Raw genomic sequence first — 23,902 nt, 5'->3', positions numbered from 1 at the left:
CACAGTATGTGTGAGCTATCTCGAGTATCCAAGGTATTCTAATGGTTCAACGGGAAACATTCTAATACGAATTGGCAAGCGTTCGATACAGACTATTACAAGCATACATATGAATTACATGGAAATGTTGTTACATGTTATATGGAAAACGGAATTTGATGATAAATGTATAGGAAATAAATCATTTGATATGCTCATCCATGATTATTGGTTTATCTATGTATTTACATGGCTAACATGGTTGATGTATATGTGCTTATGCATTTCGCCAAATTATGTTGGGATATGATATGTTTACTTACCTATTATGTAACTAAATGGTAAGTTTTATTTTATATTATACGAACTCACTAAGCTTAAATGCTTACTCTATGTTATTTTTTGTGTTTTATAGTGAATCAGAAGCTTGTGCGGGTTGGAAGCTTGTCTGAGCTATATCACACTATCCATCAGCTTTTTTTGTACATTCGGTTGTTTAATTTTGGTTATAATGACATGTATAGGTATTTTGGTTAATGTTGGCCTTATATTTTGGTTGTTGTTTTGGCCATTTAACTTGGCTTGTGATTTGGCATTTTTTTGATGAAATGATAGTTGAATGTACATATTGTATACATCTTGCAACTTGTTGTGAATTGGTACTTTGATATGCATGATCTAATTGGTTATTTGATGCTAGTTATAGAATGGCATTTTGGTACCAAATGGTTGTGTTTTGGTAAGTAAATTACATGGTATGTATTGATGCAAATATGCATACAAGTTAGATGATTATTTGGTCAAATTAAATACATGGTTAGACATGTTTATATATTGTCATTTGAGGTGCCTAAGGGCATATTGGTTGTATGATGTTATACTATATGTTTATGGCTTGTTTATGCTTGATTTGGATGCCTTGTTATGGCTTGTAAATATATACAATGTTGATTGTAAGTATGGGTGTGTGTCTCAACCGTGTGTGACACACGGCCAAGTGATATAGTCGTGTGTCCCCTGTAGCTTTCAAAGGGTTGCAAGTCAAGCTATTACACGGCCTGGCATACGGGCATATGGCTTGGTCATGTAACCCAAGTCAGAGAGTTACACGGGCTGGGACACGGTCGTGTGTCCCTACTTTGAATGCCCACACGGCCTGAGACACGGGCATGTCTCTTGACTGTGTGAGTCAAACGGCTTGGCCACGCGACCGTGTGACCTCTGCAGTGTTGAAAATTTTCACTATTTTTTGAAAAATTATATGAGTTTCTAATTTACTCCTGACTTATTTCTACTGCATATTTAGGGCCTCGAGTGCTTGTATAAGGGACAATATGTATGATTTGACTTGTTTTTTATATGTTTATTGCTATGATATGAAATGTTTGAAATTTCTGTCCGTTTGAATTCTAAACTTCGGTAATGCTCCATAACCCTGTTCTGCAACAGATACGGGTTGGGGGTGTTACAGAACTAACACAGGTGCCTCAGTTAACAAAGCTTTCAACTGATTAAAACTTTGCTGACATTTCTTCGAGAATTCGAATTTGACATCTTTTTGCACCAGTCTCGTCAGTGACGTAGAAATCATCGAGAATCCCTTGACAAATCTTCTGTAATATCTAGTTAAACCCAGAAAACTTCCGACTTCAGATACATTTCTTGGAGGTTTCCATTCTACCATAGCTGAGTCTTTAACCCGTAACTGATAATAACCAGAACAAATATCCACCTTTGAGAATATCGTCGCACCCTTCAACTGACAAATCATCAATACGTGGCAATGGAAATTTATTCTTGATCGTGACTTTGTTGAGCTTTCGATAGTCGATACATAGTTGTATTGACCCATCTTTTCTCTTAACAAATAACACAAGAGTACCCCAAGAAGAAAAACTGGGCCGAGCAAAGCCCCTATCTCTCAACTCTTGCAACTGTGTTTTTCAAATCTTTCAATTCTGTGGGTGTCTTTCTATACAGAGCTATTGATATTAGAGATATTCCTGACATGAATTCAATAGCAAACTCAACCTCTCTAGTCTACGGTAGCCTTGGTATTTCTTCTGGAAACATATCTTTGAACTCGCATACAATTGAAACCGATTCTAACTTCAATTCTGAAACCCTAGAATCAAATATATAAGAGAGATACATTTCACAGCCTTTCTAACATATTTTTGTGCCGATATAGACAAAATAACAGTAGACGCACTATCTAGTTTGTCTAATTCAATTCGAAGCTTTTCACCGTTTTGACACTTTAACACAATATGATTTCGTCTACAATTCACTACAGCATCATGCAGAGTTAACCAGTCCATTCTCAGAATTACATCAAATTTATCAAAGGGTAGTAACATCAAATCAGCCGAAAAGTTGCAACCTCGAATCATCAAAGGATAGTTTTTACAGACTTTATCAACTAACACATACTGACCTAAAGGGTTTGTTACTATAACCACAAATTTAGTAGACTCGAATGATATTTTATTATCTGACACTAAAGTTATGCATACATATGAGTGTGTTGACCCTGGGTCAATCAAAGCATTTACATTAGTATCAAAGATAGAAAATGTATCGAGATCACATCAAGTGCTAAAGCTTTCTCTTGAGCACGAATCACATAGGCTCTTGTTGGTGCTCCTGCCTCAGATCTCACAGTAGAATCTTTTGTCTGACTATGACTATTACCCGCATTTCTAGTGTTCTGGGGTGGTCTCCATCTGGCAGTTTTATTCTCAGTCGAGTAGCCTGAGCCATTTCTTTATCGGACCTTTCAGCGAAATCTCTAAGATAGTGATCAGAGGAACCACATTTAAAACATGATCTGTCTTTCAATCTGCATTTACCAAAGTGTCGACTATTACATTACTGACATTCGGGCTTGTTGTTTTTTACAATGCCCATGCTCACTACAAACGTAGCCTGAGGTTTCAAGCTCGAATGTTATTTTCCTCTATCCTTTCCAGAATAACCCACCGAAGCTGATGAATGACTATGAAATTCTTTCGACTTCTTCGATGGTGATGAGTATGACTTTCCCATAGGTCGCTTCCCTGAATCACAAGCCTTAGAATCAGCTTTTCTCTTTACTTTGCTAAGTTTCTCGGCTTTGTGCACTCTGCCAACTAGAATTACAAATTCTTTCAGCTCGAGAATCCCAACTAACAGCTTGATATCTTCATTTAGGCCATCTTCAAATCGAGTGCACATAGCAACCTCTGTTGGTATACATTCTCGGGCATAATTACTGAGTCGCACAAGTTCCCTCTAGTATTCAGCTACTGTCATACGACCTTGCTTCACTTCAAGAAACTCTTTGCATTTCTTATCGAGAACTCTTTGACTCACATATTTCCTTTTGAACTCAGTCTGAAAGAATTCTCAATTTACTCGATCTTTCGATACTACCACAACCAATGTGTTCCGCCACTGATAAGTCGAATCTTTTAACAATGAAACAACATATTTCAAGCATTCCATAAGAGTACAAGATAATTTATTGAAAACTCTCACCATGCTTTCCAACCAGAACTTGGCTCTCTCTAGATTATCTTCAACTATACCTCAGAACTCTTCAACCCCACACTTTCAAATTTTATCAACTGGAGGCTTGTTTACTCTTACTGGTTAAAAACCTTGAGGAACTACGGGGACTAGTTGGGGTATAAGTGGGGTGGAGGTCGTTGAGCCAATGGGTTCATTCGCACGAACTCTGAGAACCACTCAAACATCATTTGGAAGAAGGCTTCCTTAGCCTCTCCTCCCCATCCTTTAGATACAGGCCGACTACTGCTAGACATTGCCCTTACGCGTTACTTTTAACTTCATCAAAATCAGCTCGGTTGGATGACATTTTATCTATATGAAAACATAGTTCAATTTGAGTCAAGAGTTATCACACTATCGCAGGTTATATAAAGGCATGTATTTCTAGACTCATACATGCTATGTTCGGTCCAAGAATCGACTAAACCATAGCTCTGATACCACTAGATGTAACACTCTTAACCTGTATTCATTATCGAATTAGGGTTACAGAGTATTACCGTACAAACAAAACATTAAAACAAACTTTTCATATATCATTGAAAACATATTAAAATACATTCATTCAGATACATATCGTCCCTTAATCGAGCCCTCGAGGCCCCAGAAACACCTTAGAAATAATTCAGGACCAAGTTGGAAACATTTGAAAAGTTGAAGAAAAAGCTAGAAAATTTGACTGTAAGAGTCACACGGCCGTGTGGCCAGGCCGTGTGCCTCACACAGTTAAGACACACGCCCGTGTCTCAAACCATGTAACCTTTGAACTAGGAACACACGATTGTCTCTTATCCCGTGTCCTCACCCATGTAACTCTGTGAGAAGGGTCACACGGCCGTGTCATATGCCTATGTCACACGTCCGTGTCTCAGGCCGTGTAACTCTCGAAATAGCACTACACAACCGTGTGCCAAATTGTGTGCTAGGTCGTGTAACTAACTGACTTGCATGTAATAGTACCTATAGGGGACACACGGTCGTGTCACCAGGCCATGTGTCACACACAGCTGAGTCACACGCCCGTGTCTCAAGTCATGTGAACATGAAATTAAACCAATTCCAACACCAAATCATGCATGCACCTAAAGGCATTTTGTGCACATAATTAAGACATTAAAACCTTACTAAAACATGCATATAATGACCAATTCAAAAGTCCTAAAATCTACTAACCAATGTGTCATTCAAGGCACCTCAATCGTAACCATCCAAACTTACCTAAACATGCATACTTTGCCACTTTTCATTCATCAACTAATTAGCTTCAAAACTTACCAAATATGCCACAATTTGACCATTACCATTCTATCACAAAATCATTCCATTTGAGCCATTCAAACATGCAACAACATAACCATATTGGCACAAACTTGTAAGGCATCAAATGTAACAAATCAAATAACTTATACAAACCAAATCATCAACCAAACATTCAACTAAACATCATTATAGGTCAACCTATACATGCCATTATAACATTGGCAAAACATCAAAAACTAACGATATTTATTTTGGATAGTGTGACAGATCTCCGACGAGCTTCCAAACCAATCGAGCTTCCGTAATCTATTAAACATAGAAAAGAAACTACGTAAGCACATTATGCTTAGTAAATTCGTATAACATAAACACAATTTACCATTCATTTGCATAATGTAAATAGCATAATTAAAGCATCAACTAATACCATAAGCTTGGCACAATTCCTATAAGACATCAACAAATACACAAGTTAGTGCACTTATACATAATTTAAATGAGTTCATCCATAACAAGTAACTTACATCTTTGTTTATACCATTTAAATGACCATTTTCTTTTCATAAGTACATGGATATATTTCATTTGAACACTTACCATTTCCTTTCTTTTTCATGGCCGTTGAACCATCTAGAATATCATTGGATACTCGAGAAAGCTCACACAAAGTGTGCTTAAACATATAACTGTAACATTTCCTTTACATCATTGCTCACACGAGCTATGGGTCGGAACGTAAGCTACTCGATGTTGCTCACACAATTTTTGGAGTATCCACAATAAATGTACAACCTCAGCTATCGGTAAGACATTTAAGGCCAACACCCGAAACATGAAATCCCTAATGACATGTCATTTGTATCTTACGAATTACTAAGGTTCAACCGGGACTCAATAACCATTATAACATTGCTTGTACATACATTTTTTAGTTACATGGCAAATAACATATTAGCATATGATTTGAAATAACATTAAAATGATATTCATTCATACGAACTTAACTCAACGACTAGGGAATAGAAACAAGATCGACTAATTTGAAGCTTTAACTTTTCCCTGATCTAGATCAGTATGTGGTCGACTGTGTACACTTACACAAAATACTGTTACAAGTTTTTGGCACCATTGTCGGGGATTGCTGCCTTAATCATTCTTTGTGAAATTATTTTTGCAGTTTGGTTTTTATTTAATTTCTAACATTACTAATTTATTATTTATTCTTTATTCTTTATTTGTGATTTATTTATCAGGTGTTTATGAGCATAGATCGAATCATCGATCTATTATCTATAGACCCTAAAATTGAGCAGACATTTAGGTAGAGAAGACGCGAAAGATTTGCTAAAAGACAAGCTGAGATGGACCTTGGAAATTAAAATGATGGACAACGTAATGGATTCAATCATGTGCACAATGCAATCCTTATTGCTGATGATAGGGATTGTGTCATAAGACAATACGATGTGCCACTCTTTAATAAGTTAAATCTGGGAATTAAGAGGTTGGATATCGAGGCACCCCAATTCGAATTGAAACTAATGACGTTCCAAATACTCCAAATAGTAAGCCAATTTAGTAGTATGCGCACGGAAGATCCACATCTTCAGCTTTGATTATTCATGAAGGTGAGTGATTTGTTTAAGATAACTGGTGTGATTGAAGATGCATTAAGGTTAAAGTTGTTTCCGTACTCGTTACGAGATTAAGCATAATCATAGCTGAATTCATTGCCACCAAGTTCAATATCTACATGACAAGAATTAACAGAAAGGTTTTTGGTAAAGTATTTTCCACCGAGCAAGAACGTAAAGTTGCACAATGAGATAACTACTTTTCAATAATTAGATGCAGAGTCCTTATACAAGGCATGGGAAAGATTCAAGGAATTACTTCATAAGTGTCCTCATCATGGGATTCTACACTGTCTCCGACTAAAGTCATTTTATAACGGTCTCAATGCACATACACGATTAATGGTAGAAGCTTCTGTGAATGGTACGGTTTTGTCTAAGTTTTATAATGAGGCTTATGAGATCATCAAAAGGATCTCTAGCAACAATTACTAATAGCTGACAAATCGAGTAGTTTCTAGAAGATGAGTGGTTGGAGTGCATGAAGTGGATGCACTAACTTCACTCTCTGCTCAGGTATCTTCTATTTCCTCAAGGTTAAAATAATTTACCACTAATGGTTTGAATAATTTTGCAACTCAATCACCAAGTCAGTATGATGTTGTTTCCTGTGTGTATTGTGGGGATGGTCATTCTTTCGAGAATTTCCCTTCAAAACCTGAGTCTATTTGTTATTTACAGAATCAGTATCCAAATAGAGGTGGACAAGGAACATATTCCAAGTTCTACAATCCATCATGGAAAAATCATTCGAACTTTTCCTAAAGTAACCAAGGAAATGGATCGAACAATTGTATGCAGCATAGACCCAATCAATCCCAAAGGTTTAGTCAACAAGCTCCAAAACCAACTTAAGTTGAGTCGTCAAATAGTTTGGAGGACTTGTTAAAGGTGTACATGGAGAAAAATGACCCTTTGATCTAAAGTCAAGCAACAACACTAAAAAATCTCGAGAACCAGATGGGTCAGTTAAGAGCCTTGCCGAGCGATACAGAAAATCCAAGGAGTTTGGGTAAAAAAATTTACAAGGTAGTTGCATTACGAATTTGTAATATTTGGAGCCCAAGGAGGTTGTGATTGAATATAAGCCTACTGAAAAGGAGGAAAGTCAACCAATAGTTGAAGTTCCTATACTGAAAAAATTAGATGCTAAAAAATCTAATGAGGTAATCCCTAAACTAGTGAATTCTAAAAAGCTAACACCTTCTTTTGTAGAATTGCCTCCTCAGAAAAGTTGTCCATTTCAACCTAAAGTTTCATATCCTCAAAGACTCCAGCAGCATAAGTAGAAACAAAATGTGCAATTCAAGAAGTTCTTGGATGTTCTAAAGCAACTTCACATCAACATCCTGTTGGTGGAGGCTTTAGAGTAAATGCTTAATTACGTGAAGTTTATAAAGGATATTTTATCCAAGAAGAAAAGGCTTAGTGAGTATGAGATTATCGCTTTAACGAAGGAGTGCAATGCGTTCTTACAGAGTAAGCTACCTCTAAAATTGAAAGATCCTAGAAGCTTTACTATACCCTGTAGCATCGAAGAATCTTAGTGCAGTAAAGCTTTGTGCAACTTAGAAGCAAGAATCAACTTAATGCCCAAATATATTTTCATACTGTTGGGAATAGGTGAAGTAAGACCCACTACTATGAAACTTCAACTAGTGGATCATTCGTTAGCATATCCCGAGCGGAAGGTCGAGGATGTTTTGGCAAGAGTTGATAAGTTTATTTTTCCTGCTGGCTTTATTATATTAGACTTTGAAGTAGATAAGAAAGTTCCGATCATCTTAGAGAGACATTTCCTAGCCACAAGAAGAATGTTGATAGATGTGCAAAAATGAGAACTCACAATGAGAGTTCAAGATGACTAGGTAACATTTAACATTTTGAGGGCCATGAAATTTCCCAATCTGACAGAGGAATGTTCGGTAATGGAGGAATTAGAAACCATAGTTTTTATGGAATGAGAGAGCAATCTTAAAGAAGACCCATTGGAGAACTTTTTAAAGTTTGAACCATTGGAAGATGAAAAAGGTAATAAAAACATGGCTTTGATGGAAGCCAATCCGAGGAGTTATGTTCAACCACTATGGTTCAAACTACTAGAGCTGGAAGCTCAAGAATTTACACAACCCAACTTGTCAATCGAGGAACCGCCTAAGCTTGAACTAAAGGAACTTCAGTCCCATTTAAAATATGTTTATTTTAGGTAGTAGTTCTCCTTTGCCTATGATTGTTTCAGCAAAACTGACAGAACACCAAGAGGAGCAACTAATTGTTGTTTTAAAGAAATTTTAAAAGGCAATTGGCCCTTCCTTCTATACACATAAGATTATTTTAGTGGAAGGTGAGTGAGGTATAATTGATGGGCAAAGGAGACTAAACTCAATCATGAAAGAGGTAGTACAAAAAGAAGTGATCAAATGGTTAGATGGGGGAATCATCTACCCCATCTTAGATAATTCTTGGGTAAGTCCAGTACGATGTGTACCAAAAAAAGGTGGAATCATGATTTTCGAGAATGAACGTAATGAGTTAATCTCGATGAGAACTGTCACGGGTTGAAGAATTTATAGTGACTACAGAAAGTTGAACAAAGCCACTCGTAAGGATCATTTTTTGTAGCCTTTTATGGACCAAATGTTAGATTGACTGGCAAGTAATGAATTTTGCTACTTTTTAGATGTATATTTGGGATACAACCAAATAGTTGTACCCTTAGAAGACCAACATAAAACTACTTTTACCTACCCATACGGTACATTTGCTTTTAGGAGAATGCCTTTCGGCTTATGTAATTTACCTACCACATTTCAGTGATGTATGATGGCAATTTTCACTGGTATGGTTAAAAATTTTGTTGAGGTTTTCATGGATGATATTTTGTTTTACTTATGATGTTTGTTTGAGTAATTTGGCTAAGGTACTAAAAAGATGCGAGGAGATGAATCTTGTCCTTAACTAGGAGAAATGTCATTTTATGGTTAATGAGGAAATTGTCTCAGGACATAAAATTTCCAAAAATGGAATTGAAGTGGATAAAGCAATGGAGGACGTAATTGAAAGAGTACCACCTCCAATTAGTGTGAAAGGAGTTAGAAGTTTTCTAGGCCATGTCGATTTTTATTGTAGGTTTATCAAAGATTTTTCAGAAATTTCTAAACCTTTGTGTATGCTTTGGAATAAAAGGTATTTCTTTTTATTTTAACAAAGCATGTTTAGAAGCTTTTGAGGAATTGAAAAACTGGTTAATCTCAGGCCCAATAATTGTTACACTTGATTGGAACTCACCTTTTGAGTTGATGTGTGATGTAAGCAATTTCGTTGTTTGAGCAGTGATGGGTCAAAGAAGAAACAAAGTGTTTCATCCTATCTACTATGCAAGTAGAACTTTGACAGTAGCCTAGCTAAATTATACGATAACTAAAAAAGAACTATTTACTATAGTTTTTGCTTTTGACAAGTTCTGTTCATATCTTATAGGTACCAAAGTTGCAGTGTTCACCAATCATGCGGCTGTTAAGTATTTACTCAAGAAGAAATATGTTAAACCGAGGCTATTTCATTAGATACCTTTACTCCAAGAATTTAATCTTGAGATTCAAGACCAAAAAGGTGTTGAAAATCAAGTATCTGATCATCTGTCGAGGCTGGAACAAAATGAGGTAACTTCTTCACTTTTTCCAATTAATGAGAATTTTCCTAATGAGCATATCTTCGAGGTAATTTGAATTCATGAAAAACCTTGGTTTGCTGATTTTGCCAATTATTTAGCATGTGGAATAATTCCTCAAGAAATGACATACCAACAAAGGAATAAATTCCTTCATGATAGTTGGTATTATTTTTAGGAGTATCCGTTTTTGTTTGAACAATATGCAGATAATATAATCAGGAAGTGCATAGCTGGAAGTGAGATTGATGAGATTTTGTCCACTTCCATTCATCTCAGAGTGGGGGACACTTTCGTGGTTCTCGTACTGCAACAAAGATTTTTCAAATAGGGTTCTTTTGGCTGATAGTGTTTAAAGATGCGTATGCATATGTGAAAAAATGTGATAGATGCCAAAGACCCGGAAACATATCAAGGAGGAACGAGATGCCCTTGACAAATATTTTAGAGGTAGAACTATTCGATGTATCGCACTGATTTTCTAAGCCCGTTTCCTTCTTTTTATGGGAACAAGTATATTTTGGTAGTTGTGGATTACGTATCCAAGTGAGTTGAAGCCAAGGCATACCCAACAAATAATGCTAAGGTAGTCATATGATTCCTATATTAGCATATATTTACACGGTTTGGGACTCTTAGAGCTATAATTAGCAATGAAGGATCTCACTTTGTAAATAAATGGCTTAAGTGGTTGCTTGACAAGTACGACGTGAAACATAAAATTGCTACTGCTTATCACCCACAGTCAAGTGGGCAAGTTGAAAGGGCGAATCGTGAAATCAAAGGTATTCTTGAAAAGGTAGTGCACCCTAATAAAAAATATTGGTCTCGAAGGCTCGATGATGCTCTATAGGCCTATCGAACTGCTTTTAAGACATCATTAGGAATGACTCCCTATCGGTTAGTTTTTGGAAAGGCATGTCATTTTCTGCTTGAATTGGAAAATAAAGCTCACTGGACCTTGAAACAATTAAATTTGGATCTTAAGTAAGCCGGTGAGAGAAGGATGCTACAACTTGATGAGTTGGAAGAGTTCAGTTTATTTTCATACGAGAATGCCAAGATGTGTAAAGAAAAATCTAAGAGATGGAATGACAGTTGTATACAACCTCGCGAATATAGAGAAGGTTAGAAAGTGTTGTTATTTAATTTGATGCTAAATTTATTTCTGGGAAAGCTCAAATATTGATGGAAAGCACCTTATACCATCTACAAAGTTTATCCATATGAAGTTGTAGAATTATATGACAACTATGGAGATACGTTTAAAATTAATGGTCAACGTCCCAAGCATTATTGGGATGGTGAAGTTGAGCGAATTAAAACCTCGTTCAAATTAATAGACCCTTAATTTTTATGATCTTACTTTTTAATAAATAATTATAAATTATTTTTCTTAAATTAGTAAATTTAATTAGTTATGTTTAAGGAGATTGGAACCCTCCAACCTTTCTTTGGAATTAATTTAATGTAATCTTTTGAGAAGAAATTTTCTAATTAATTTTGAAATTTTTTTTCATTTTTTTATGTTCATTTTATTTGTTTATGTTTAATAAGGGGCTCAATTTGGCCCCAAGTACTAATCAGTTTAATTTATCTTAAGTAGACTATTTTGTAAATACAATTTGGGCTCAATGCCTGAAACAATAAAGAGGAGAAAATTCACCCCATGTTGCCGTCCATAGGGTTCTTCAAAACCCTAATTGTGTCACCACATCTTTTCCTCTATACTTTCCTCCCAAGTCACCTTTTGTAGCTAAATTTTTGCTACAAGTTTGCCCAGATTCATTACTATATAAACCCCTCTCTACCATAATAATTTTCACAACCCTTCAACCAAATAGCTTAAACCCTAGCCACTCATTCTTTTTCCTCTTAGCCATCAGCCTTGAATCCCGAAGAATCTCTTGAGATTTCCTTCCCTTATCACAAAGCCTCCTCATTGCCGCCGCAGTTCTTTTATCGAAGCACGCCTATCGCCGCCATAATCCAATTACTGTCATAAGCCTATCGCCACTGTAAAAACCTTGCTACCACCCATTATCAATTTCTTTTATCTTCCTTTTACCAAAACTTTGCCTATTTTTCGGGAAAAAATCACCATGTCTCACAAAAGAACTAGATCCTCTAAGACCTCTATTGAAAATCTAATTGTGATCCAAGATGAGAAAGTAAAAGAAAGGTTTGATTCCAACTTCAAAAATCAACCCATGATGTTGGAAAAGGTTTCAACATGGAGAGCAATGACAAGATGTTTGTGCCTTGGCCAATATGAAAGACAATTGATGCCCTCAATTGGAACTATTTTTGCGATGCACAAACATTGCCCAAAAAGGACTTAGTTTGAGAGTTCTATTTTAACTATGCTAGATGCTACTAAAGTTCTTGTTCGCATGAAGAAGGTACCCTAACTTCTAAATCCATTAATGAATTGTTCAACCTACCTGATGTTGAAGAAGTTGAGTACTTTGCTATGATGACAAATATAAATTGGGATTTTCTTCAACAATTGCTTAATGTTGTACAAATCTGGGATCCCAATAGATGAAAGAAAGTATGGAATTCTTGTGTTAATTATAATGATACAATTTTTTTAATAACAATGATAAAGAAGATCAATCACCAAATGACAAAATTCAAGAACAAACACAAGATGCATTAGAAAAACTTTCATTTGAGGAAAAGGAAATGATTCGTCTAAGAGAATTCAACTATGTGAAGGATGGTATGATTCTGGGAGATCCATCTCAAGGGGTAATTACTAGATCTTCTCTTAGAAATACTTGTAAGTATGTTGCATTTATCTCATGCATTAAGCCTAAAAATATCAAATAAGCATTAAATTATGAATATTGGATATTGGCTATACAAGAAGAGTTAAATCAATTTGAGAGAAGTAAAGTATGGACTCTAGTTAATAGACTTAGTGGTAAATCTACTATAGGTATTAAATCAGTTTTTAGGAATAATCTATCTGAGAGTGGTAACATAGTGAGGAACAAGCCTCGACTTGTTGCTCAAGGTTACACTTAAGAGTAAGGAATAGACTATGATGAAACTTATGCTCCCGTAGCTAGGATGAAAGCCATTAGAATGTTTTTAGCTTTTGCATGCTTTAATGATTTCAAATTGTATCAAATGAATGTAAAAAGTGTTTTTCAAAATGGTTTTATAAATGAAGAAGTGTATGTTGAACAACCACCCAATTTTGAAGATCCAAAATTTCCAAACAATGTTTCCAAACTTTCAAAAGCTTTATATGGTTTAAAATAAGCTCCTAGAGCTTGGCATAAAAGATTATCAAATTTTCTTATTGAAAAAGTTTTTTGTAAAGGAAAGGTTGACACAACACTTTTTATTAAAAGAAAAGACAAATATTTATTAGTAATTCAAATTTATATTGATGATATTATTTTTTGTACCACGAATGATCTTCTTTGTCAAGAATTTTCTAAGCTAATCCAAGGTGAGTTTGAGATAAGCATGATGGGAGAACTAAATTTCTTTTTGGGACTCCAAATCAAGCAAAGAAAGGATGGCATCTTCATCAATCAAGCTAAGTACACAAAGGAAATGCTCAAAAAGTTTGGGATGGACACTCTCAAACCACAAGCTACTCTAATGAGCCCTTCTACAAAGCTTGACAAAGATGAGGAAGGTAAATGTGTAGATTTAAAATTATACAGGTTAACGATTGGCTCTTTGTTTTATCTTATCGCAAGTAGACCCGATATTATTTTTAGTGTATGCTTATGTGCTAGATATCAATCTTGTCCTACGGAATCACATTTACAAACCCTTAAGAGAATCTTTAAATACCTTAGAGACACTCCAAATTTAGGCCTTTGGTATCCTAGAGACTCATCCTTTAGCTTGCATGCATTCTCGAATGTGAATTTTGAAGGATGCAAATTAGATAGGAAGAGCACCTCTAGTAATTGTCAATTCCTAGGCAACATGTTAATATCATGGTTTTCAAATAAACAAAATAGTGTTGCATTGTCCACCACTGAAGTGGAATATATTTCTGCCAATAGTTGTTGTGCCCAAGTTTTATGGATGAGACAACAACTTAAGGACTATGGAATTGATATAGATGTCATTCCTATCAAGTGTGACAATACTAGTGCTATTTGTCTCACTAAAAATCCCATCCAACATTCTAGGACTAAACACATTGAAATTAGACATCATTTCATTAGAGATCATGTCCAAAAGGGCAAAATAGTTCTAGAGTATATAGACACATTAAACCAATTAGCTGACATATTTACAAAACCATTAGACAAAGAGAGATTTTGGACACTTAGGAGAGAACTAGGTTTAACAACCTTGCCCTGACTTTGTGTTGAAACTTTCTATGTTCTTTGATTATTTTTGTTGCAAAAATCTTGTTAAGCAAAGATTTCATGGCTCTTGCATGCATATAGATAGGGGAGTTTATGTAGACTTTGATCTATTTTGACCTTATTTATCTAACATGACTTGCTTTTATGATGTTTTTGCACTTATTGAATTAGTCATATTCTTACTAATTTAGTAATTTTCTTTAAAATCTAAGCTTCCTTTATAAATTTTATGCATTATACTTTCATTTTACACTTCCTTGCATATGAAACATATAGAGATGTTCTTAAAGTCATTTTAGGACCCTTAGAACCTCTAAAGATTCAAAAATCTTGATTTTGCATTTTTCACTACACTTGGAAAATAAAATCGCAAATTGGTATCGATACCAATTTAATATTATCAAAATTTTTATAAAAATATCAATACCACGGGGTGTTTAAAGGTTCTTGCAATAGTTTTAAAACAAAGAAACCTAAAATTTCTTTCCTCTATCGAAAAACTTCTCAATTCATCTTAAAAAAATTTCAAGTTCATTTTTTTTTTTACAAATCTTGTCCTTTTTAACATCTTCAAACATCATTTCCTCAAGATTTGTTCAATATTTCTTAAAGATTTTGTATATTTCAACACTTTTGAGATAAAAACCTAAAACTTTCAACTTGTTACTTTTATAAAATGAAGGTTGAAATAGTGCTTCTTGATGGTTTATTGAGTTGTTTTGAACTCCATATATCATGTTTTATTGTAAGAGGTCACCTATTCTTAAAGGTTTTCTTAAATTTTTTACCCAAAACCCTAACCCACCAAGTGTTTGATAAAATTCCTCAAAGAGATTTTTTTTGGTTTTAGTGTTTTTCTAAGTGGTTAATTGTTAGAATGGCCCCAAAGAAATGTTCTAGGACTAGTGCATCATCTTTTAATCTTTCTAGTGTGTTAGAATCATCCTTTAATGAATGTTTTCAAAACTCTAACTCAATATCTTGTTTTAACTGTCATTTTGCTTCAAAACGTGTATGAGAGTCTAGGGAAGTTCATGTAGCCATGTTAGAGGCTATTAATTTTTCTTATCTCCCTATTGTACAAATTTAGGTGTTGATGGCATTTTTAAAATATTTCTTCACCAACTTATTTGAATCTTGTTCAAGCTTTCTTTTCCAATTCCAAACTCGAACATGATGAGTCCGGCGATACTGTTACTACCATCACCTTATTTTTAATGGGAACCCCTATTTGCCTCACTATCGAAGAGTTTGGCGATTATCCTCATTTACCTCCCAAAGGTTCCTCTGATGAAATAGGGTGTTTTGATCTCTCCTTTTTTATTTTGTCCAGATCGGCATCTGAACTAAATCTCCATGATCGTGTCCTCCATTTAATTCTCTCTTGGAACCTTAGACCTATCAAAAAGCATACCAAGCTTTGAAACACCGATTATTGGTGGCTCAATTGCTTTAAATCTGATAGGCATCCCGACCTTGCCTTAATAATTTTTAATGACATTAATAAAGCTATCAAAAGGGGGATGAATACAAATATCACTCTTCCTCATGGCAAGTATTTTTCATACCTCTTTAGGCAATTAGGTACTCGTACCCATGGAGACACCCCCTTACTTCAAACCAATCGTTTAGCTATGGTGTAACACCCCTTACCCGTATTCCTTAACGGAACATAGTATGAGGTATTACTATTTTTTTTTAAATTTCGACAGCATTTCTGCTTGTTTTTACATACAACCCCCTGTAAGTTTTCAATCACACTTTCAAACAGATCCAATAATCCAACCAAAAACAATTGTATGACCAAACACAATTTATTTAATAATGAATACCAACATTTTAAACCGAAACATATATATATATTAGTTTACGCCACGATACATAAAGTCGTCTATACATGCCATGTTTCCAAAATATGAGTTGCAAAATACCCAAGCATTGATGATAGTGTAGATGATTATCTGACTTCGTCCAAATTTCGAGCAGGCTGATGTCACTATAATCAAGGGAAAATAAGAACGAGTAAGCATATAGCTTAGTAAGTAAACATATGACAAATAAATAAATTTCCCACATGATTTCATAGCAACATAATTTTAGTCGCACATAAATTTCAAGGTTCGTTTAATTTCCAGCAAATTGTCTTTCTGCGTCACTGATGCTAATTTATTTTTATCTAGAGGTACAAGACTCTAAATTAAGTTCTGTAAATTTTTCCCAAAACTATACTCATATAACTTTCCACCATAAAATTTTCATAATTTTTAGTTTGGAAAATTAGTACATTTTATTCTCTAAAGATTCCCCTATTTCACTACCCAGTGGTTCTGACCTCCCTTTACTAAAATTTACTTAACTCTCTGTAAAAAATTCAAAAAATGGTATCGTTTGTTTCTATTAAAAATAGACTCAATAAGGAATCCAGGCATATAAATTTCAGGCCATAATTATTTTTTTACAATATTTGGTGATTTTCCAAAGTTGGAACAGGGGATTTCAAAATCAATCCAGCCCTGTCTCAAATAAATTCAAATATCCCCAAATATACAACTCTTTTTCTTGCTCTGTTTCTTTCATATGAAAATAGACTCACTCAGATTTAATTTCATATATTATTCAACCTCCAATTCATTTTCCACCATTTATGGTGATTTTTCAAAGTTTCCCAACTGCTGTTGTTCAAAACAGTTTTATATTTAATTTGCTCTTTTGTAGATTTTGATACTTCCTCTTACCTTATACATGGGTTGACTATGTATCAAACCCAATATTCGTCCCATAAATTTGTCCACCATACATAAATATTCACCTTCCCAGTTTCCTCGTTGAACACTCGGAATGTTAACCGTTATCGGTGGATTCAGCACTTAGCAACCACCAGTGATTGGGGGAATCAACACTTAGCAACCCTTTTCACATTCAAAGATATGGTGGAATCAGCACTTAGCAACCACCAATGAATTGGGGAATCAGCACTTAGCAACCACCAATGAATTGGGGAATCAGCACTTAGCAACCCCCTTCACATTTAAAGATACGTTGGAATCAGCACTTAGCAACCCCTTGGGGGAATCAGCACTTAGCAACCCCCTTTATATTTAAAGATACGGTGGAATCAGCACTTAGCAACCACCAATGAGTCGGGGAATCAGCACTTAGCAACCCCTTCATATTCAATGTACTCCGGCTTATTCCGAGTGTTCAACCAAAACCCATATTTTCAACACTTTACCACCTTTCCCAACTTAACCACATTTTTAGGATCTTGCCAAATATTTATTCTATGTTCTATTAAATAATAACATATATTGAATAATATCAAAATAACGCATTAAATCACATGTTTACTTACCTCGGTGCAAAATATCAAAATTTTGTAATTTACTCCACTACCTTCTCTTTTCCCCGTTTGAGGTAGTCTTCTCGTCTTTCTTGATCTATAATGGAAAATTTAACTCATTTAATGTCCACATTTATTAAAATAATCCACCACCCAACTTTTTGAAAAATTACAATATTGCCCCCAAACTTTTGCATAATTACAATTTTGTCCCCAAGCTCGGAAATTAAACTTCATCACTTATTCTTATGTTTTATGACATGCTGAACATTTTTCCCTTCTATGACAACATCAAATTCTCACTCTAACACACACTTTTGAACATTAGGTAGTTTTACCGATTATGTCTATTTACCCGTTTTCGTTTAAAATCGCTTAGCAAAAGTTGTTTAACATAATTTCTAGCTTCATATTCCACCATAAAACAGTAAAATAAACACATTTCACCTATGGGTATTTTTCCAAATATGAACCCTAGCACGAATTATTGCTAGAATAAGCTAAATTAAGCTACCGGGACTCTAAAAACGTAAAGAACATTAAAAACGGGGCTTGGGATCACTTACTATGGAGCTTGGAAGCTTGAAAACCCTAACTATGGCTTCCCCCTTGCTGATTTCGTTCACCATGAAGAAGATGAGCATATTTTGCCATCTTTTTCCCATTTAATTCTATTTAATTACCAAATGACTAAAATGCCCTTACTTAAAAAAATCTATTTCACTAATTCTATGCCCATTTTTGTCCATCAACTAACTAATGGTCTAATTACCACACAAAGACCTCCAATTTAAAATTTCATAACAATTAGATACCTCTAAGATGTAGAACTCAACTTTTGCACTTTTTACAATTTAGTCCTTTTGACTAAATTGAGTGCCCAAACATCAAAATTTTCGAACGAAATTTTTACGAAAATTTTCCGTGAAATTGTAGACCATGAAAATATAATAATAACCATATTTTCTCTCGTCGAATTTGTGGTTTGAAACCACTGTTCCGACTAGGCCTAGAGTCGGGCTGTTACATATGAGGCCCTTAATTATATGGGATATCTTTTCAATGCCGACACTGGTACATGGCTTAAAAGTGACCATCTGACAGAACATGAAGAAGATGAAACCAATGCCGCGTTTGAAGATTTCCCGGCACCTGTGCACGCTCCTTCATTAACTTCCTCTTCACATGCTGCTCAACCTTCATCAGAAATCAATAGTGCCATGCTCGATGCCATACAGTCCTTGAACAATGATGACTAGAGACTTCGAGAAGAAGTTAGAACTAATAGCGATGAAGTTTGGGGACTTTGAGAAGAGGTTCGATCTCATAGAGATGACGTTAATTCTCGGTTATCTACTTTATAGTCTCAAATGGCGTCTCTCATTGCATGTTTTCCTTCGATGCCTCCTTTCTCCCCTCCTCATGATGATTAGAGTAGCTTTAGGACATACATTTCATTTTCATAACATTTTCACCTTCATTTCTATGTTTATGCCTATGTATTTGTTTTTATTGCACTCTCTTGCTTTCTTTGTATTTTAAGATACACTGATTTTTTTTAGTTCATTACTAATTCAATTTTATCTATATATTGTGATGAAAAAACTTCTTTTCCCCTTGAGCTTTATTTGATGTTTGATATAGCAAAAAGGGGAGAAGAAAAGGTAAATTAAGGTAAATTGATTGATTATGTTTTTTTATTATTCTTTGATGCTAGCTAAATGTAAATTTTGTGACCAATTTTTCTTAAAGTAAAAAATGAACGCCAACTTGAATGAAAAATTATATTTTGGCCTCAAATTTAAAATGTCTTTTATTAAAGGGGAGCAATTATTCAAAAACAAATTTACCAAATGTTTTGTTATATCAAAAAGGGGGAGATTGTTAATCCAAGCTTTATTTGATAAAAGATTGAAGTGTTTTTGAATATAAGTTAAAATTGAAAAAATGATTTTTAAATTTGAAGTTTAAGAGATAAAGTTTTGAATACTTACATTCAACTCTTAAAAAATTTTGAAACAATTTTAAAATCAAGTTAAAATGATTTTAACCAAGTTAAAATGATTCTAACACATCAAAATGAAAATGATTTTCAAACAAGTCAGAATTGCTTCAAGCCAAAAAGTATCGATACCATTTTGGCCAAGTATTGATAATTTTGGAACTATCTATACCCTTAGAAAATGTGAGAGCAAACTTGAAAACTATTTTCAGAAATCCAAAAAAAAATTATCGATACAATTTTTTTGAGGTATCTATATTTTCTGAAAAAAATCAATACCTTCCTTAAAATCGATACCAAAATAGCATTTTGTTTCTTACAAACCCTACAAAGTATCGATCCGGTATCAATACATTTTTCCAAAAGTATCGATAAAATATTTTTGGTATCGATTAATAGATCCCAATGCTCACTGAATTAGCATTTATTACAAAAAAAATATTGATACCATTTTATTTGGTATCGATACTCGCAGTTGCAAGTGAAATAAATGCTCTGGTTTTATATCCCCAACGGTCGTACTCATTACACCAACAACCTCAATAGTTGGAAATCAATTAGGGGGTATAAATACCATCTTCCAAAGACTTGCAATAAAAAAAACACTTTCAAGTAAAAATCTTCAATCAAACAACCTTTGAGCTTACTATTTCCATATTTCTTTTTTATACACTTGTGAGCTTTACTCCTATTCTTTTGCTCAAGTGTATTTCAATGTATTTGAGCTTAATTTGTAAACACTTTGATCTTGTAAGGGTTGTTTCTTTGTTTGCATATTTGTATTTCCTTGAGAGGGTTTGTGTCTTAAGATTTGGGGTAGAAATCTTAAGAGAGTTGTAAGGTTAAACATTGTCCTCAAAGATTATCCAATTAGCGAATTTGTGAAAATCGTTAGTGGTGGAAAGCTAAGGTGGTGGAGTAGGCAATTGGGGCCGAACCACTCTAAATCTTTATGTTCATTGTTTAATCTTCTGTCTTTGCTTTCACCAATTTTTTTAAAGGCCAATTCACCCCCTCTTGGCTATTCGGTATGTTTTATCGAGCTAACAATTGGTCTAATCAATTTAGTCATTTTTTATTTTATTTTAGTTATTTATTTTCTAATATTCATTTCTTTTATGGTTTATCGTAATATAGAATTTAACTACTACTATTTAGACTTATTCTTGTAAAGAGATTTGCAATAGATTTAATCCATCCTCCCTTAGGTACGATCCTCGGAATACTTCCATGTGTTCCGTTGTAACACAATACTATATTACAAATTTACTCGTATACTTGATAACTCTTGAAAAGAATTTTAAAAAGGAAGATAATCTTGGGTTGTTGAAAAAAGAATTTAAAAAGAGGAGAAGATAAACATGGGTTGTTGGATTTACCCTAGGAAAAAAGCTATAAAAAGCCAAATAAGGAAACCCTAAATGGTGAACAAAAAAAGTGGGAGAGATCCTTAAGCGTGAATAAGGGTTCGACTACGCAAAGGAAAGGAAGTCAAAGGCAGTTCTTCTTAGCCATCATAAGACATTGTGCTGCCGCAGTGTGGACTGGGAAAGTAAAAGTTGTTTCCCGAAGTTCTTTCGTTATTTCCATTATTGTTCCTTCATAATATTGATTGAAGTAGTTGAACACAATGTCGGATAATATTTTGGTTTGGAATTTTATTTCCCAACCCATGAGCTAAGTCTCATAGGGTTGGGATTACTTTTGATGAAACCTTAAAATGTTTTTATGGATGCAGTATATATCTAATTTACTTTACTGTTTTATTTTATTGTTCTTATGTCTTAATTAAAATGCAAATGATCTCTAGACATAGAAGACTGTTCGCATACTTGTAAACTAATTCTAATTCTGAAAGGGTTGGATCGGTTGGATTAAAATTAAATGGAATGAGCAAGTATTTGATAGACACTTGTAGTCAACTCTAGACATAGAGTCACATTATACAAAAGGAACTCATGTAAGATATCTAAAAATCCTATAGACACAAGCAATGTAACTTAAGGTTTTGCTCTCGCAAGAGGCATGCCATTTTAGAACTCTTTTGTACAGTAAAGTAGATACGATTTTGCCAAGGCATTGTTGATAGTAAAGATCTATTCTGGGTAATCTCGACCTTCCAAATCAACATCAGTCTATCCTTATTCTTTATCGTAGTATCTTTTCCACTGCATATTTAGTTGTTTATTTCTTTATTTACATTCTATTTGAATAATCACTCTCGTTATTGCCATTATATTTCTGCTCTCACTTTTGCCATGGAATTTCCAATTATTCATCAATTCCATCTATCGCATGCATCATCATTCCTTTGAATTATCACTGCATACTTACCTTAGTTTACCATAGCATTTTATCCGTTAGTCTTGCCATAACATTAACCATATTACAATAACTTGACAAATTTTGTGCCTTAATCTGATCCTCATGGGAACGATACTCACTCATCACTTTATTACTTGAACCGACATGTATGCTTGCACAAAATTGCACATCATTTTACACGTGACAATAATTGCAGACACTGCTACTTGAATTTATTATATTTTGGTGTAGTATTTCTTAATCAAATGTTTACACGTTTAGCAGCGGTCATCAGGTGCTTTGGAGCAACCACAAGGTGGAAGAGGCGACGTAGGAAAGAGAAAGCTTTATGAAAGAGAAATACCTTTATATTTTTGTAGGTAAGAAATTTTGGGGATGAAATTCTCTTAAAGGTGGGAGAGTTATCACACTTCAAATCTTGGAATCCATATTTTGGCTGGCTGGCACGGTTAGTGTAATCTTGTAAGTTAGTCTGTCAAATCAGCAAGATTATATTGATTTTGCGGTGAAATTATTCGGTGAATTATTTCGTTGTGATCTGCCATCTAGCAGACTTTCATTTCTTTTGTGTTGGCAAACTCCTGCATTGGCGAGTTCTACGGTGAGTGAACACGCTAGTGGCGAGTTCTTTTATACCTGAGTTAATAATCTAATATTTTAATCTTAGGGTAAAGGGGACACGTATGAGTTACGTGTCAAACTTTTAATAAGAAATGTGCCATTTTGCATGACACCTATAGAACCTCGTTAATGGTGTTTGATTAGTGGAATTGTGTCAGATTAGTGGAACTGTGTGTGATAAGTGGAATTTTGTTTGCATGTAAATTGATTTGGAAACCTGTTATAATGGAATTAAAGGCTAATTCCTATATAAATAGAATAAAATCTTAATAGAGAAAGACTTTGTTTTCCATTTTTTTGTTTATCCTTGTTCTTTTAGAAAGAACTTAGTGTGTTCTTTACTGCGTGAAGAAGGTACCAGTTTTCAAGCCAACTGTTGGTAAAATTCTTGGGTCATTCTTTAGTTAAATATCAAGGAATAATAAGATTATAGGAACCATTTATATAGGTTTTTATGGGAGGTTGGAGGGAAGGAATCTTCCTTTTGGTTAACGTTTTCATGTTTTTGATTCGTGTTTTTACATTAAAGTTTAGTTTTTTCCGTACTTAACAGAGTGTTTAATTTTATTTGGCTAAAGAAACGAGAGAATGCCCTATTGTAAAAGGGAAAGAACCCATAGAATAGGCAAAGTTTTTCCTAGTAATCTATGGTGAGTTCCTTTCAGTTGTTTTCCTATTAAATCCCAGCTAATTTTATGATAATATTGTCTTCCAGTTAAGTAAGTTTATTTGAAATCAGTTGTGCATGGCTGTGTTACCAAACTAAAATGATAATAATGGTACATGCATGAATGATTGTAAATGGATACTCTTTCTTGGTGCACAAGTTCCATATCCAGAATGATGGAAGGGGGAAATGATGGAAACTATTGAGATGTGAAAGGAGAAATGTATGGAGGTTATGATATGATATGAGATTTACCTCTGGTATGGCATGTAAAATGCAAATCGTGATTGGTGAATACCCCGGCCTTGTGGGGGAACACGTAAGTGTTCAAATTAAAAAGGATGATTTGCGAAGGTTTGGTTGGATATAAAAAATACCTGCTCAATGGAGTAATACTGCGAATATGAAACAATAGATCTTTGGAGTGATATGTGGATTAGAAGCTAACGCAGGGAAGGGGTCCATGAACAGCCCATGCAAAGTATGCAAGTGAATGTTACGCA

At 34.5% G+C, this 23,902-nt stretch overlaps 1 non-coding gene across 1 annotated transcript; it reads right to left on the bottom strand.

Moving 5' to 3' along the window:
- Window positions 1-6,603: 6,603 nt before the first annotated feature.
- On the bottom strand, window positions 6,604-6,709 carry LOC121225817 (small nucleolar RNA R71). Its single transcript, XR_005923720.1, has one exon. It is a non-coding gene; the product is annotated as a small nucleolar RNA R71 (small nucleolar RNA).
- Between the last annotated feature and the right edge of the window lie 17,193 nt (window positions 6,710-23,902).

The sequence above is a fragment of the Gossypium hirsutum genome, chromosome D13, assembly GCF_007990345.1.
Source record: "Gossypium hirsutum isolate 1008001.06 chromosome D13, Gossypium_hirsutum_v2.1, whole genome shotgun sequence".
Lineage (NCBI taxonomy): Eukaryota > Viridiplantae > Streptophyta > Magnoliopsida > Malvales > Malvaceae > Gossypium > Gossypium hirsutum.
The sequence above is the reverse complement of the archived record's forward strand: the minus strand, read 5'-3'. Positions and strand labels throughout refer to the sequence as shown.